The sequence below is a fragment of the Dermochelys coriacea genome, chromosome 12 (assembly GCF_009764565.3).
Source record: "Dermochelys coriacea isolate rDerCor1 chromosome 12, rDerCor1.pri.v4, whole genome shotgun sequence".
Lineage (NCBI taxonomy): Eukaryota > Metazoa > Chordata > Testudines > Dermochelyidae > Dermochelys > Dermochelys coriacea.
Window position 1 is genome coordinate 38,118,804 of NC_050079.1, and position 14,585 is coordinate 38,133,388.

Consider the following 14,585-nt stretch of genomic DNA (forward strand, 5'->3'; position numbering starts at 1 on the left):
CCAAATTTTATTACCGTTTCAGCTCTGAATTTCTCTCTACTTCACTGCCTTTTATCAATCTAACTCTGGGAAATATTTTAGGTGACACTATACGATATGCAGTTGTTTTGTAAGAGTTCGTAGCACCCTTCTCCTCTTGTTGAGCTAGTGCAGCTGTTCTCTGAGTAGAGATGCCAGTTATTTTTGGAGCCAAAAGTTGCAAATTCTATGCCACATGTGTCTGGTTAGCTGACAGCTGTAATAGGTGTGTGCGCGCACGCACCTAGGCAGAGGTACCAGGGTCTTTTATTCAGGTACTGAGTCCAAATCCCCACATTAACTTACACAAATATCTCACCATTCTAGATTCATTTACCTTCCACTAGAACTAAAGAATTCCTAGTGCTGGAAACAAGTTCTTCTGCAAATGTTTATTTGAATATTTAAATGAGCTTGCTTTGACTGTGTTCACATCCCTACTGTCTCTGCTTTCTGCTGATTTTTAACAAACATGCTTAATTAGTTTAAATGCTCAAGAAGAGTGAATTCTATGCTCAAATATTTGCCAAAGATGAATGAAAAGTTCTCTTTTCCATTGCAACACTTGAAATTTCTGCTGCATTACTTAGTTACATAAACCATCCAATCTGGAAACTGAAACAATCCCATATGATTTACACCTTCTAACCAAACATTGCAATTATTGCAGCACAAACATCCAACATTTTTCCTGACAGAGTTCACAAAGGAATCGACAGCTACATGACAAAACACCTCACATCTCCTGCTGTTTACTCTCAGTGCATAGCAGTACAAAACACAAAAGGAAACTAAGATGTGCATTGGAATCATAAAAATATTACCAAAATGCCCCACATTCATCATACATGCTTAAGTCAGAAAGCACCCAGCTTGATTCTCAGATCTCAGGTTGAGTCTGTGGTCATAACAACTAGATAAATCATCTCTTCTGATATGAGCACAATTGATCTGATGTCAATGAGACACAATAAACATGGAACTTCATAATGCTTAATGTACAGATCACATCACATAATAGAATTGTATTTCACGGTAATTTAGTGTTGGTAAAAGGTGCTGGATTGACTTTTCTGAAGAGTGAGGTCCTCTGTTTACTCAGAGAAGATGGGACAGCAGAACACAGAAAGCAGCAGAGCAAGCTTCCACATGTTTCCTTCCTAGCTCTTCTCCACACCAAATTTTCAGCACACCAAATTGCTCACAAGGGTGTACAAACACTGTTTGGCGCAGTCTTGGTTCAAGCAAGGCTAAATACGAGGTCATCCTTCACCATGCCTGTCTCCACTGATCCAGTGCCAGTGTAGCTGGTAAGTACTGATAGAATAGCTCCAGTAATATAAGTAGTTTTTCCACTACCATTCGGTAGTGCTTGTCACTCCCAAGTTAGCCTGCCTTGTAAGAACATAAGAACGGCCATACTGGGTCAGACCAAAGGTCTATCTAGCTCAGTATCCTGTCTTCTAACAGTGGCCAATGCCAGATACTTCAGCAGGAATGAACAGAACAGGGCATTTATCAAATGATGCATCCCCCGTCATCCAGTCCCAGCATCTGGCAGTCAGAGGCTTAGCCATCTTGGCTAATGGTTGACTGCCTCTGTTCTACAGGTTCAGGGTCAAGTATTCCAGAAATCACTTACTGACAGATAGCACTTCCCACACCATGGAACTTATTGGCTTACTATTATTCAGCACTAACTTCTTCCCCAGCAATCAACTATTTTATCAGTGTGTCTCAGAAAGCTTCCTGTATGAGTGGGCCAAGCCCAGGAAGATCATAAAATCACAGAATATCAGGGTTGGAAGGGACCTCAGAAGGTCATCTAGTCCAACCCCCTGCTCAAAGCAGGACCAATCCCCAAATAAATCATCCCAGCCACCGCTTTGTCAAGCCTGACCTTAAAAACTTCTAAGGAAGGAGATTCCATCACCTCCCTAGGTAATCCATTCCAGTGCTTCACCGTCCTCCTAGTGAAAATGTTTTTCCTAATATCCAATCTAAACCTACCCCACTGCAACTTGAGACCATTACTCCTTGTTCTGTCATCTGCTACCACTGAGAACAGTCTAGATCCATCCTCTTTGGAACCCCCCTTCAGGTAGTTGAAAGCAGCTATCAAATCCCCCCTCTCATTCTTCTCTTCCGAAGACTAAACAATCCCAGTTTCCTCAGCCTCTCCTCATAAGTCATATGTTCCAGTCCCCTAATCATTTTTGTTGCCCTCCGCTGGACTCTTTCCAGTTTTTCCACATGCTTCTTGTAGTGTGGGGCCCAAAACTGGACACAGTACTCCGGATGAGGCCTCACCAATGTCGAATAGAGGGGAACGATCATGTCCCTCGATCTGCTGGCAATGCCCCTATTTATACATCCCACAATGCCATTGGCCTTGGCAACAAGGGCACACTGTTTACTCATATCCTGCTTCTCGTCCACTGTAACCCCTACATCCTTTTCTGCAGAACTGCTGCCAAGCCATTCAGTCCCTAGTCTGTAGCGGTGCATGGGATTCTTCCGTCCTAAGTGCAGGACTCTGCACTTGTCCTTGTTGAACCTCATCAGATTTCTTTTGGCCCAATCCTCTAATTTGTCTAGGGCCCTCTGTATCCTATCCCTCCCCTCTAGCGTATCTACCTCTCCTCCCAGGTTAGTGTCATCTGCAAACTTGCTGAGGGTGTAATCCACACCATCCTCCAGATCATTTATGAAGATATTGAACATGTGTGTGGACAGTGGGGGCCCATCTACCTTGACAAGAAGATCCAGTGGGAGCTGTGCCCTCAATCCTGAGCAGGAGGAATCACTGCTATGGAATGAATTCATTGCCCATGGCCCATTCATTCCTGAACGCCTCTGTACAGACTGCCAATAACTAGTATCAACAACTGTGGTGCTGCTTTTGTAACATGGACCCCTTAGCCACTAGGATCAGGTCCACAGAGGAGCCACAGGATGGAACTTATTTTCATTCTAAGACCATCATTAAAAAACAAACAAACAAAAGAAAACTGATTGCATGAAAAAGTGTACTTTGAATAATATAGAGCTTCTCTTTTTAAAGGTGGAAACTGCAAATAACTTCTTGATACGTGTTTCAGTTTCTTTTCTTTCCTCTCTCACCACTGTATACAAATCTATGTCAGAACCTTGAAAATAACATTTATTTCTTTCCTGCCAAGTCTGATCTTTTTCCATATGGCAGTCATTTATTTCCCCTTTGTTTCTAATGCAGTTAATATTAATCTGCCCTGTTTCGATTGCATCTTTCTTTGTGTTCTGGTGTCATGGGCAACATCAACACATCTCTAGATACCATGGGCCAAATTTTAGTATCCTGACACACTGAATAGTATCTTCCTACAGAAGTGGGCCCATTGAAGTTAGTGATCCCAATTCAGAAAAGCAGTTGGAATTTAAATTCACTTAAAGTTAGCATGCACTTTAGGGATAGGGATACTGTGCTGAATCAGACCCAGTGGGGGCCACTCATGAAGCAATAGGAGTAAGTGTTTTGAAATCTAGCTCATTGTTAGCTAGTTAACTGCTTTTCCACAAGCAGCAAGCGTTCACACAGTGTTTGTAAGTGAGTTCCACAAAAATGGCTATTTTTAAAAAAGAAAACCATTTACATAAACAACCACAGAGTAACATGTTTAAAATATACAAAGCCTAATCAGAGATTTCACTCAAATTAATAAAATAACCAAAACTTTTCATGGGTAGTGTAAAGCCGCTCATTATGTAATATAGTAACACCCTGTTAAATAGAGAGATCTGGTGACTATAAGACTGTATAATGTATAGCTAAACAAAAGCTCCCTGTTGTAATGATTATTATTTTGTCTGATATTTGCATGGCCAGGTATCTGTAAACCTGTTAAAACTTACTAAATAAATAACTAGTTAAAATACACAGAAAGGGAGAGAGAGATTTACACTGCAGTCCATAATTTCCAAAAATTATAATTAAAATCAATATAAAATTATCCTAATTAAGATGCAGGATCTTATTAGGTATTGTGCATTATTTTTCAGTTGTTCTTTTTCAGGCTACAATCTGAACCAAGTTGTGAACCTCATCTAATTTGTTTCCGTTCAGTACTGATCTTTTTACTTCATTACCACATGCAATTTTGTAATCGTCATAGCTAATATCACAACTATAGCTCTAGAATGTATTTATAGACCCCAGACTCTGCAGAGAGTGCTGGGTCTGTTGTTGCTGTGGCAACGGGGATTCTAAACGTAAAAGGTTTCCAATCAGAGTTTTAAAGGGACATGCTGGATTAATGCACTAGTCTTCCACTTCCAGAGATCTGGGTGCAACTGTGCCTTAAGGTTTCCCGTGAAATGAGGCTGGTGGTCTCAACCAAGTCCCTAGGGGACACTGGTCTACAACCCAAAACCACTTCATGCATTCTGGCACATTGATTTCAGCATGGTTGTCACTCTCTGCTCTGAGACTGGAATAGCAGGGGTACCTGCTGGCCAATCTTGACATGTGGGAGGGGGAAATGGATGCTAACTGAGATGACAAATGTGTGTGGAGCTGGGGAGGGGAAGATGCTGACACTGCAAATCTCTATCTTGCAGTGTTTGCTTTGGATCAGTAGCTGCCTTTGGACTCAGGAAGAGGCTAGAATAGAAATCTCAACACAGCTTGAAACTGGAACACTGGCCTGAATACAAAAGCAGAGCAAAAGCCACATTCAGGATGGAATGGGGACAACAAAAGAAACAGACAGTCAGTGGTAAGGAGCAGAAATCACGATGGTGACTAACACCATTCCCACTTTCATGATTTTGCTGTTGGATGAAGCACAGAAGCCCAAGGGGACAGTGAGACCCATGGTTGGTTCTTCTCATTACTACTGAATATTTATATTGTGGCATCACCGATAGGCCAAGCTGGGCCTCGTTGTGCTTGGCACTGTACAAACACACAATAACTGGCACGCCTTGCCCCAAAGAGCTTCCAGTCTAAAAGAGAAGATGTAACAGGCTGGTGACACAAACAAGCACAGTGAGATTGAGGGGAGCTGTCAGGGACCAGGACGTGGGCTGTCTGGCTTAGTGGTTGGAGCAGGAGTCGGTAGCCAGCAATAGGAGCTCATGATCAGAGCCAGCGTCAGGGGCCAGAGCTGGAGTCAGGAATCAGAGCCAAGGGTCAAAACTAGGTTTACTTGGGGTGAGGCAAGTCTGGGGCAAGGCTGGGACCAAGGCAGGAGCAGACTGTAACAAGGTGGAAGCAGCAGCAATCACAGCAATGGGCAAATGCTTTGAACAGCCACCAAACAGCTGCTGCCAAAGCATCGGCTGCCCAGTGTTCCTAAAACCTCAGCAAAAGCCATATTTTCCCCACCTTTTCTATCCTGTCTCTCCACCACCTTGTGTCTGTTTGTTAAAAACAGGAGAAGTGAATACCCTTCATGCATCAGGACAGGCAGTAAAATTAAACCTTGTCTTTGATTCAAAGAAAGGTGGTTAATAAAAATAAGACACTTTGATATATTGCCTCCAAAATGAAAGAGACTTTAATAAGTTTTAATTAACTTTGTTTTGTATCATCACTCAATTGCAGTATAAATGCTTGTTTTAATTTCTTGGTTCTTGCTCGTGTTTGATCAATAACCTTTCAACTTTAGAATGAATGCTTTGGAGTGTTTGCCAAAACGCCAGGCCCTCTGTAAAAAAAAATTCCAAACCTAAGTATCACTGTTTTAATGTTCAACACTGAACACTGAAACAGTGAAAGAGTTTATAACCACCTTTAATTCTTTTGGTCCTTGAGATCAGTACAACCATACTCCATACGTTATGGAAGGGATGGATTCTGAGGAGAGACTTGGAGGAGAACAAGGCTGAATTGCACTGACAGAACTAGTATGACAAATATTTGCCTGCAAATACCTGGATTAAGTTGGAGTTATTGAACTCCCAGTTTCAACACAATACATTTGCCAAATTGACATTTTTATTTACTTATTTTTTGTTAAATGAAATGTCCCATTCATTGCAATTCAGACTGCAAACTCCTGGATACTGCGACAAATCCACAGGCACCTAGAATTTTGTAATTATCATGATAACGCATTTGTAGCCCCTTGGAACTTCACAGTGGTCAGAAGGCTATGACTCTGAACCTTCTCCTCTAAATGCACATAATTCTACCACCTGAGCTGAAGGAGAATCTCCCTTTGCTGTTGGCAATATAGAGCCTATGACACATACGTTCAAAAATTCTGTCCATCAGAGAAAAGTAGTGTTCACGCACACACACACACACACACACACACACACTAGCCAGTTCATTACAATATTGAATTGTTAAATGCCTTAGAGGACTCATTGAAATTCTTCACTACCTTTTTATGTTCCCCTGTATCAAATCAGAGTTACTCACAGCAAGATGTAATGGAGGATAGCACCAAACTGCAGTCAGCTACTAGAATAGCCCTAGTCATTCTCTGCTTTGACAATATTTTCTACAATGCCAAGTGCTTATTGTGCTAGCTCTGGCTGCAATGCAGCAATGAAGAGACTGTCTAATATAACTTATTAGATCATACATCTAATACATTATATTAGACAGCTCAGTCATCACATGATTATTGTATATGCCACCAGCCCAGTTTTTCTGTGTCTCTCTGAATGCCCTGTATAATCCCTGGTAACAAATGTTAGACAGCTATATGGTGCAAAGGTCTGTGTGCAGAACTTCTTTGCTGATAGCATTAGTTTCCTATGAACAATGAGCTAAATCAGCTGCACAAAGCATTTCATAATTAAAGTGGCATCTCTTCTTAAAACAAACTGCTGTATCTACAGGAACAACCCAAATACAGCAGAATCACCAACAAAGACTGAGATTTTTTTAAAATAGGAGACTAAATTTGGGCTCCTAAATAAGTGACCTGTTTTTTCAACAATGAATTCATTAGTAGCTGCTTGGTACCCTGCACTTTTGAAAAAACAGCCTTCTTTTTTAAAGAGCCTAAATATGAGCTTCAGCGCATAGCTTTCAGCTCTTGTGTTTGAAACCGTTGGTTATAAGTACAGCGTTTGGGCCACATCCACAGAATACTTTCATATTCATTTGTGCAAAGAATAAGGAAAGAAAAGAGCTGCATTAAAGACAAATGTTCCACAGTTAGTCCCTTGCGTATGTATTTAATTCATGATTAAGACACAAAAGGCAGAGCTGATTTAGTTTTTTTTTCATTTAACTCAAGGCAGCAATCTGTTTATGTGCTAATTTCCAGAGCTGAGCAAGTCTGGCCAGACATCCTCCAGTTCTCCAATGGGGCCTTGACATTGGTTCAGCACATTCTTTTGGGCGTGTGTTGGCACTGGGCATCCCTCATCCACCTGGAAGTTATTACTGTGATAGTTAATTAAAAATAGAAATGCAGAAATGAAAAGTTGTCCGTGAAGTGGGGGGGTTCAGTGACTCTTTTTTTCCATTAGAGGGTGCCAGGAAGCTGCTGTTGCAGAGAAGTTGCTACAGAGCCCAGAGTTCACAAGAACTTAAATAAGGGCTTGTCTACACTGCAGGGTATGTCAGTATAACTCATGTCGCTCTGGGGTGTGAATAAGCTACCCCCGGAGTGATGTAAGGTACACAGACCTAAGTGCCAAAGTGGACAGCGCTATGTTGGTGGGAGAGCTTCTCCCACCGACATAGCTACCACTGCTCAGAAAGGTGGTTTTATTATGCCAACGGGAGAGCTCTCTCCTGTCGGCATCGAGTATCTTCACCAGACTGCGCTACAGCAGTCTACGGCATGGGTGCAGCTGCATCACTGTAGTGCTCCTAGTGTAGACTAGCCAAGTGTATTCCAGGGGCTGACTGGGGCTGCTTCATTTCATGTACACCCCACACACACACACACACACACACACACACCAGGCCCAACTTGCTACTAAGTACAACTCCACTGCCAGTATCTTTTTTCACCTTTTGGTCTTAGCCTATAAGCTCTTTAGGGCCTGGACTGTGTTTTCGATATGTACCATGCGTAGTGGAATGGGTCCCTCATCCTGACTGGGTCTCTGGATACTGTTTTAACATAAATCTGAAATAATAATAAAATACTACTGTTCACAACAACAGTAAATAATGGGCTAGTAACTACTGCATGCAATGCATTCTGGGCATTGAAGTTCACAAGGTAACTACTTCTCTGAGCGTTTGGACTAGACTAGAGAGCTTAGAGCAGGGGATGTGAAAGCAGGACTCGTGTGTTCTATCCATGGCTCTGCCAATGACTCGCTGTGAGATCTTGGGGAAATCTCTTAACCACAGTATACCTTAGATTACCCTTGTGCAAAATGAGTCTAATAATGCTTCCCTGCCACACAGAGTGTTAATTCATGTTTGTAAAAAGACCCCAAGGCCCATGGATGAAAAGACTTCTCATATAAGTGCAAAGAATTATTTTAACATTACTTCTTCAGATCTACTGTCAGACATGTCCAAGGTGTGACCTGAGGGCCACACGCAGTTTTCCAGCTCTCTGAATACTACCACAGCCTACCTCCGTCTTATTTCTTTCACCACCCAGAGCCCTCTATGCTCCCTGTCCATCAAATCCCCTCCATGATGGAGTGGCAGCTGTGACTAAGTTGAGAGAGAGGTGTTGTGACCTGGCGCATGGGGTCACAATGCCATTCAAATTTGTGGCAACAATAACAAATTGCGGTGTGTGTTATAACTTGCGGTCTCCGAACAGTCTGAATTGTAATTCATCCTTGTTTTGTGCTACTGTGGACTCAGGCAGGAAACGGCCCTAGCCCAAAGCAGAAATAACAGAACGCTGTGTGCCAAAAGCAAGTGAGAGGGATCACACAGTGTGCAAGAGGCAGGCAAGCTACAGGCCAGCTGTCTACAATGTGTTAGTGAGAAGGAACAGCAGCAGCTCACAGCCTCAGATTGGAAAGGCTGTGAAGCCCAAAAGCCTAAAGTGTTCCCCACCCCCTCAGTGCCTGGGGAGACTGTTGTTTTTTATTGACATTGAGGATTAGATTCTGGGTAGTGAGAATTATCCCTACTTTACAGATGAGAAAACTGAGGAACAGAGGGGCAAGTGAGTTGCCCAAGGTCACAACACAATTCTGCAACCAAGCCAGCAATAAAACCCAGCTCCCCTGACTCCTGGGGCTATATGTTAAGCACAACGCCATCCTTCTTCTCTCTGGCACTTTCACCGGGATCTAACTACTCCAGACCTTCTGCTGTGGGTTTTGCATAGCGAGAACACTCTGTATTGATGAAATGTTACTTCTGTTCAGTTTGCATCTGATCCAAATGGAGCAGTTCCATTGACACCATAATGTCTCTTGGTGTTATCTCGTTGCCCTACTTTGGGGACAAGAAGAAGCTATGCTCTAATCTGAGTCTCCAATTCACATCATATCTTCTGAGCCCTCTGATTTCATATGACAGAAATAGAAAATTGCCAGGTTGTCGTCCTATCCTTATGCAAACTGCTACTGACATGACTGATGGTGTCATCTTACCATTCTGAATCGCCCTCTCATCCCAAAGGATCCCAAAGCGTGTTATGAACGATATATAAACTGGGGTCATTTTTCCCACTGGAGGGGTGGAACGTGACAGCTGGTCAATGGTACACAACAGCACAGCGCCACCATTTAGGACAGGAAATGAAAAAGAATATTACAGTTCGTCCAATTGAAACTGCTGGGGGAATTTAGGTCAGCAGAGTACACTGTACAATAATTAACAAATCTGGGGCTTTCCCAGGAAACTAAAAAAACTTAAATACTCAAGACTGATGAAAGCTATGGCCAATATGCAACAGCCTGTTCTGCTTAGGACAATGAAACAAGACATCTTGTCACTGACAGTCTAGGGGGTGAAATCCTAACCTCAGTGAAATCAATGATAAAACTCTCATTGACTTCAATAAGCCCAGGATTTCATCCCAGATATTTTGTTTTTCCACCTCGCTAGATTAACCCTTTATGGGGCACATTCCTTGTTCCTCCCTCCCCATAACGAAAGACAGCCTATTGAAGCTGTGCTTTGGAGCTTGAATTATAGACTTAGGGCCAGATCCTGAGAGGCGCTGAGTGCCTCCAGCGAGTGTTAAGGATGCTCTGCACAGTGGAGGAGGTGCTCAGAAGCATGGACAATTACTGGGCTCAGAGCTATGGGCCTGCATGGGAGTGTCTGGGTGCTCAGCAATTTTGAAAATCAGGCAGGTGCCTAAACAGAGCTTTAGGGATTAACTTTAGGCTCCTCTATTTTATTTTAAAAATCTTGAGCCAAACGTGCTGTTCCTGTAATTATAAGCCTGTGATGACATATCATTAATATTACACTATAGCCAAAAGATTCAACTGGCCATTCATTCTGAATGCCTCTGATTTGGGGGCACCCTATCTGAGATGCCTGGTGTCTCACGTTGGGCTTCCCCAAATACAAGGCACTCGTAATTGGGGGGGGGGGCACTTACAAATTTTTTGGCCTTAGTCACTATGCTTAGTCGCAGACTATGTTAGCTACACTACAAACAACAGCCAATAAAGAAAACGTTCTCTCTACAGTGGGGGTTAAGAGTAGTCAGAGATTTGTGCAGGCCTGGAGAGGAGCATTTCAAAGAGTGTGGGAGACCAATAGACTCATAGACTAAGGCCAAAAGGGACCATCGTAATCATCTAGTCTGCTCTCCTGCACCTCGCAGGCCACAGGACCTCACCCACCCACTACTGTAATAGGCCCATAACCTCTGGCTGAGTTACTGAAGTCCTCAAATCTTGGTTTCAAGTGACGGAGAATCCACTATTTACACTAGTTCAAACCAGTAAGTGACCCGCCTCCCTCTGCAGCATGCGGCATGAAAACCCCCCAGAGTCTCTGCCAATTTGACCCAGGGGAAAATTCCTTCTCTACCTCAAATATGGTGATCTGTAAGACCCTGAGCATGTGGGCAAGACCCACCAGCCAGACACCTGGGAAAGAATTCTCTGTAGTAATTCAGAGCCCTCCCATCTAGTGTCCCATGTCCGGTCACTGGAGAAATTTGCTAATAGCACTTGCAGATGGGTAAATGAGAGCCTAGATCCTGTACACCAGGCTGGAAATGAAGGAGGGATTAAAAAAAGAACAGGAAAGAGGAAGAGACAAGGAACAGAGAAGGGAAAAATGATGTCTGTGTCCCATCACGCCCAGGGATGGGCCTGAGCAGCAAAGTTTGGATCCAGATCCAAATTTTCCCCAAAGTTCTGGGATGTTCAGATCAAGGTTTTAGTTTGGATCCAACTCTAATACTGTCCAACATTTCCAGGGTCAGTGTCCCACTGCAGCATTGGGAAACAGAGAGGTCTGGGCTTAGGCACACAAATACCCCCCAAGCTTAATCCTCTCCAAACAACCACTCTTCCTCATCCCCAATGTCTAATAAGCTCCATACATGTGGTTTCAGGTGTCTGTAGTAGCTAATAGAAGCTAATGATTTAGGATTCCCATACTTTGATTTCTAGATAGTGTGCTGTTCTATGATTGTGCCCTCTTACTTCCACAGGTGAGCAAAACATGGTATTGTGTTGGCACTTATACAAGGCTAATACTTGTATAAGAGCCTACACAATACCATGTTTTGCGAGCCTCTTCCGGCTTGCTGATTCTGAAATTGTTTTGAATGCAAACTCTAGAATGTGCACTACAGCTCTTCCACTAAAACTTCTTGGAAGCAAAGGGTTTTAATATGTCCATACAGTCCAGACAACTCCTGTGTTGTGATAGTACAGAGTTTTAATACTGCATCTACAGACAGCTGAAGAATGCCTTCCCGCGGTCCAAAGACTTATGACAACTCTTGAAAACACAAACAACATGTACAGAGGAGACACTGTTATGGGAAGCAGCCTTCTTATTTTATCTACCTGAAAGTAATAAATTCAGGGCCAGATTCTGACTTCACAGGACAACTTGTGTAAGTATTACCCAAGTGAATAACATTGCACAATCTGGCCCTCATTTATGCCTCTCCCCTCCCCACCCAAAAAATAAATAAATAAGGGGATTCTGCTGAATAGTTTACATCCTACATTTAGGTTTTGTTTGAAAAACAAAACAAAAAAGAGCTTGGTTGATAAAATCTAATACAAAGAGAATTAATATTTTCAGTGAAACAACTTATATATCTCTATATTTAGGTGTATGTAATAGGGTTTGCAAAACAGGAAGTAAAACTGAATATAAACAAAAGTGAAACTGACCAGTCAAGTTTCATACTCTGAGCTGATGGAAGTGCAAAATAGTAAAGAAAGCAGCATAAATAGTGAAAAATACAGTTTTGGGGTTTTTTTTAAATTACATTTTCATATCTTAGGTATCATTAGCAGAGGTAAGGATTTTATTTCCAGTGTTTGACTTAACTTGATGATGCCCCCTTTAAAAGGAAGACCAGTGCAGAAAGGAAAGAGAGTGGATATAACACAATAAATCCCTTGTAAAAGAGTTGTCAGCAGTGAGGCACAGGTGAAGATCTCTTAGGATGTGCTGATGGGATGACTAGCCCGCTGTGCCCCTATTATACAAAGCCTCTTTCTAAAACTGGAAGAGTACAGCAACTTAAACAAAATGGGGGGGGGGATATGAGTTATTAAAAAAATTAGCTAGACTTCTATAAAAGCAGAGTATTTACTACTAAGCATGTTCATCTAAGGATCTTAAAAGTTCTTTACTAGCACTAACGGGTTAACCCTCCCAGTCCCCTCTGCCACCGTGATGTTTAGGGGATCACCTAGACCACTAAGGGCATCTGTCATGGCCTGCCTTGTAGCTTTGGGTGCCTTAATGCTATGCTGCTGCTCAGAGCTGTGACACCACTAACCTGCCTACAAGCATCAAGGTCTCACCCTGGCTTCCACCAGCCTAGTGACTCCTTGTTGCGTGACCTCAACAGCCCTTCCTGTCCTGAGTCTCCCCAAATCCATCTGCCCTGACACTCGGAATTTTCCCTCTGGTTCATTAACCCCAAAGGAGTGAAACCTGCCCCCAGTTAATGCCAGTGGAGCGACAGTGGTGAGGAATTATGTGTTATGGTTTTCCGTGGGTAAAGCCTTGTTCATGTTTTGCAGAGACAGCACAGAAGCCCGGAGAATGACAGATTTTTTAGATAAAGGAAATGCAGTGGATCTAATTTACCTAGATTTCAATAAGGCATTTGATACCATGCCACATGGGGAACTATTAGTTAAATGGGAGAAGATGGGGATCAATAAGAACATCAAAAGGTGGATAAGGAATTGGTTAAAGGGGAGACTGCAACGGGTCCTACTGAAAGGCGAACTGTCAGGCTGGAGGCAGGTTACCAGTGGAGTTCCTCAGGGATCGGTTTTGGGACCAATCTTATTTAATCTTTTTATTACTGACTTTGGCACAAAAAGTGGGAGTGTGCTAATAAAGTTTGCAGATGATACAAAGCTGGGAGGTATTGCCAATTCAGAGAAGGATCGGGATATTATACAGGAGGATCTGGATGACCTTGTAAACTGGAGTAATAGCAATAGGATGAAATTTAATAGTGAGAAGTGTAAGGTTATGCATTTAGGGATTAATAACAAGAATTTTAGTTATAAATTGGGGACGCATTAATTAGAAGTAACGGAAGAGGAGAAGGACCTTGGAGTATTGGTTGATCATAGGATGACTATGAGCTGCCAATGTGATACGGCTGTGAAAAAAGCTAATGCGGTTTTGGGATGCATCAGGAGAGGCATTTCCAGTAGGGATAAGGAGGTTTTAGTACCGTTATACAAGGCACTGGTGAGACCTCACCTAGAATACTGTGTGCAGTTCTGGTCTCCCATGTTTAAAAAGGATGAATTCAAACTGGAGCAGGTACAGAGAAGGGCTACTAGGATGATCCGAGGAATGGAAAACTTGTCTTATGAAAGGAGACTTAAGGAGCTTGGCTTGTTTAGCCTAACTAAAAGAATATTGAGGGGAGATATGATTGCTCTTTATAAATATATCAGAGGGATAAATACAGGAGAGGGAGAGGAATTATTTAAGCTCAACACCAATGTGGACACAAGAACAAATGGGTATAAACTGGCCACCAGGAAGTTTAGACTTGAAATTAGATGAAGGTTTCTAACCATCAGAGGAGTGAAGTTTTGGAATAGCAAAAGGAAGCAGTGGGGGCAAAAGATCTATCTGGTTTTAAGATTCTACTTGATAAGTTTATGGAGGAGATGGTATGATGGGATAATGTGATTTTGGTAAGTAATTGATCTTTAAATATTCAGGGTAAATAGGCCTAATCCCCTAAAATGGGATATTAGATGGATGGGATCTGAGTTACCCAGGAAAGAATTTTCTGTAGTATCTGGCTGATGAATCTTGCCCATATGCTCAGGGTTTAGCTGATTGCCATATATGGGGTCAGGAAGGAATTTTCCTCCAGGGCAGTTTGGAGAGGCCCTGGAGGTTTTTTGCCTTCCTCTGTAGCATGGGGCACGGGTCACTTGAGGGAGGCTTCTCCGCTCCCTGAAGTCTTTAAACCATGATTTGAGGACTTCAATAGCTC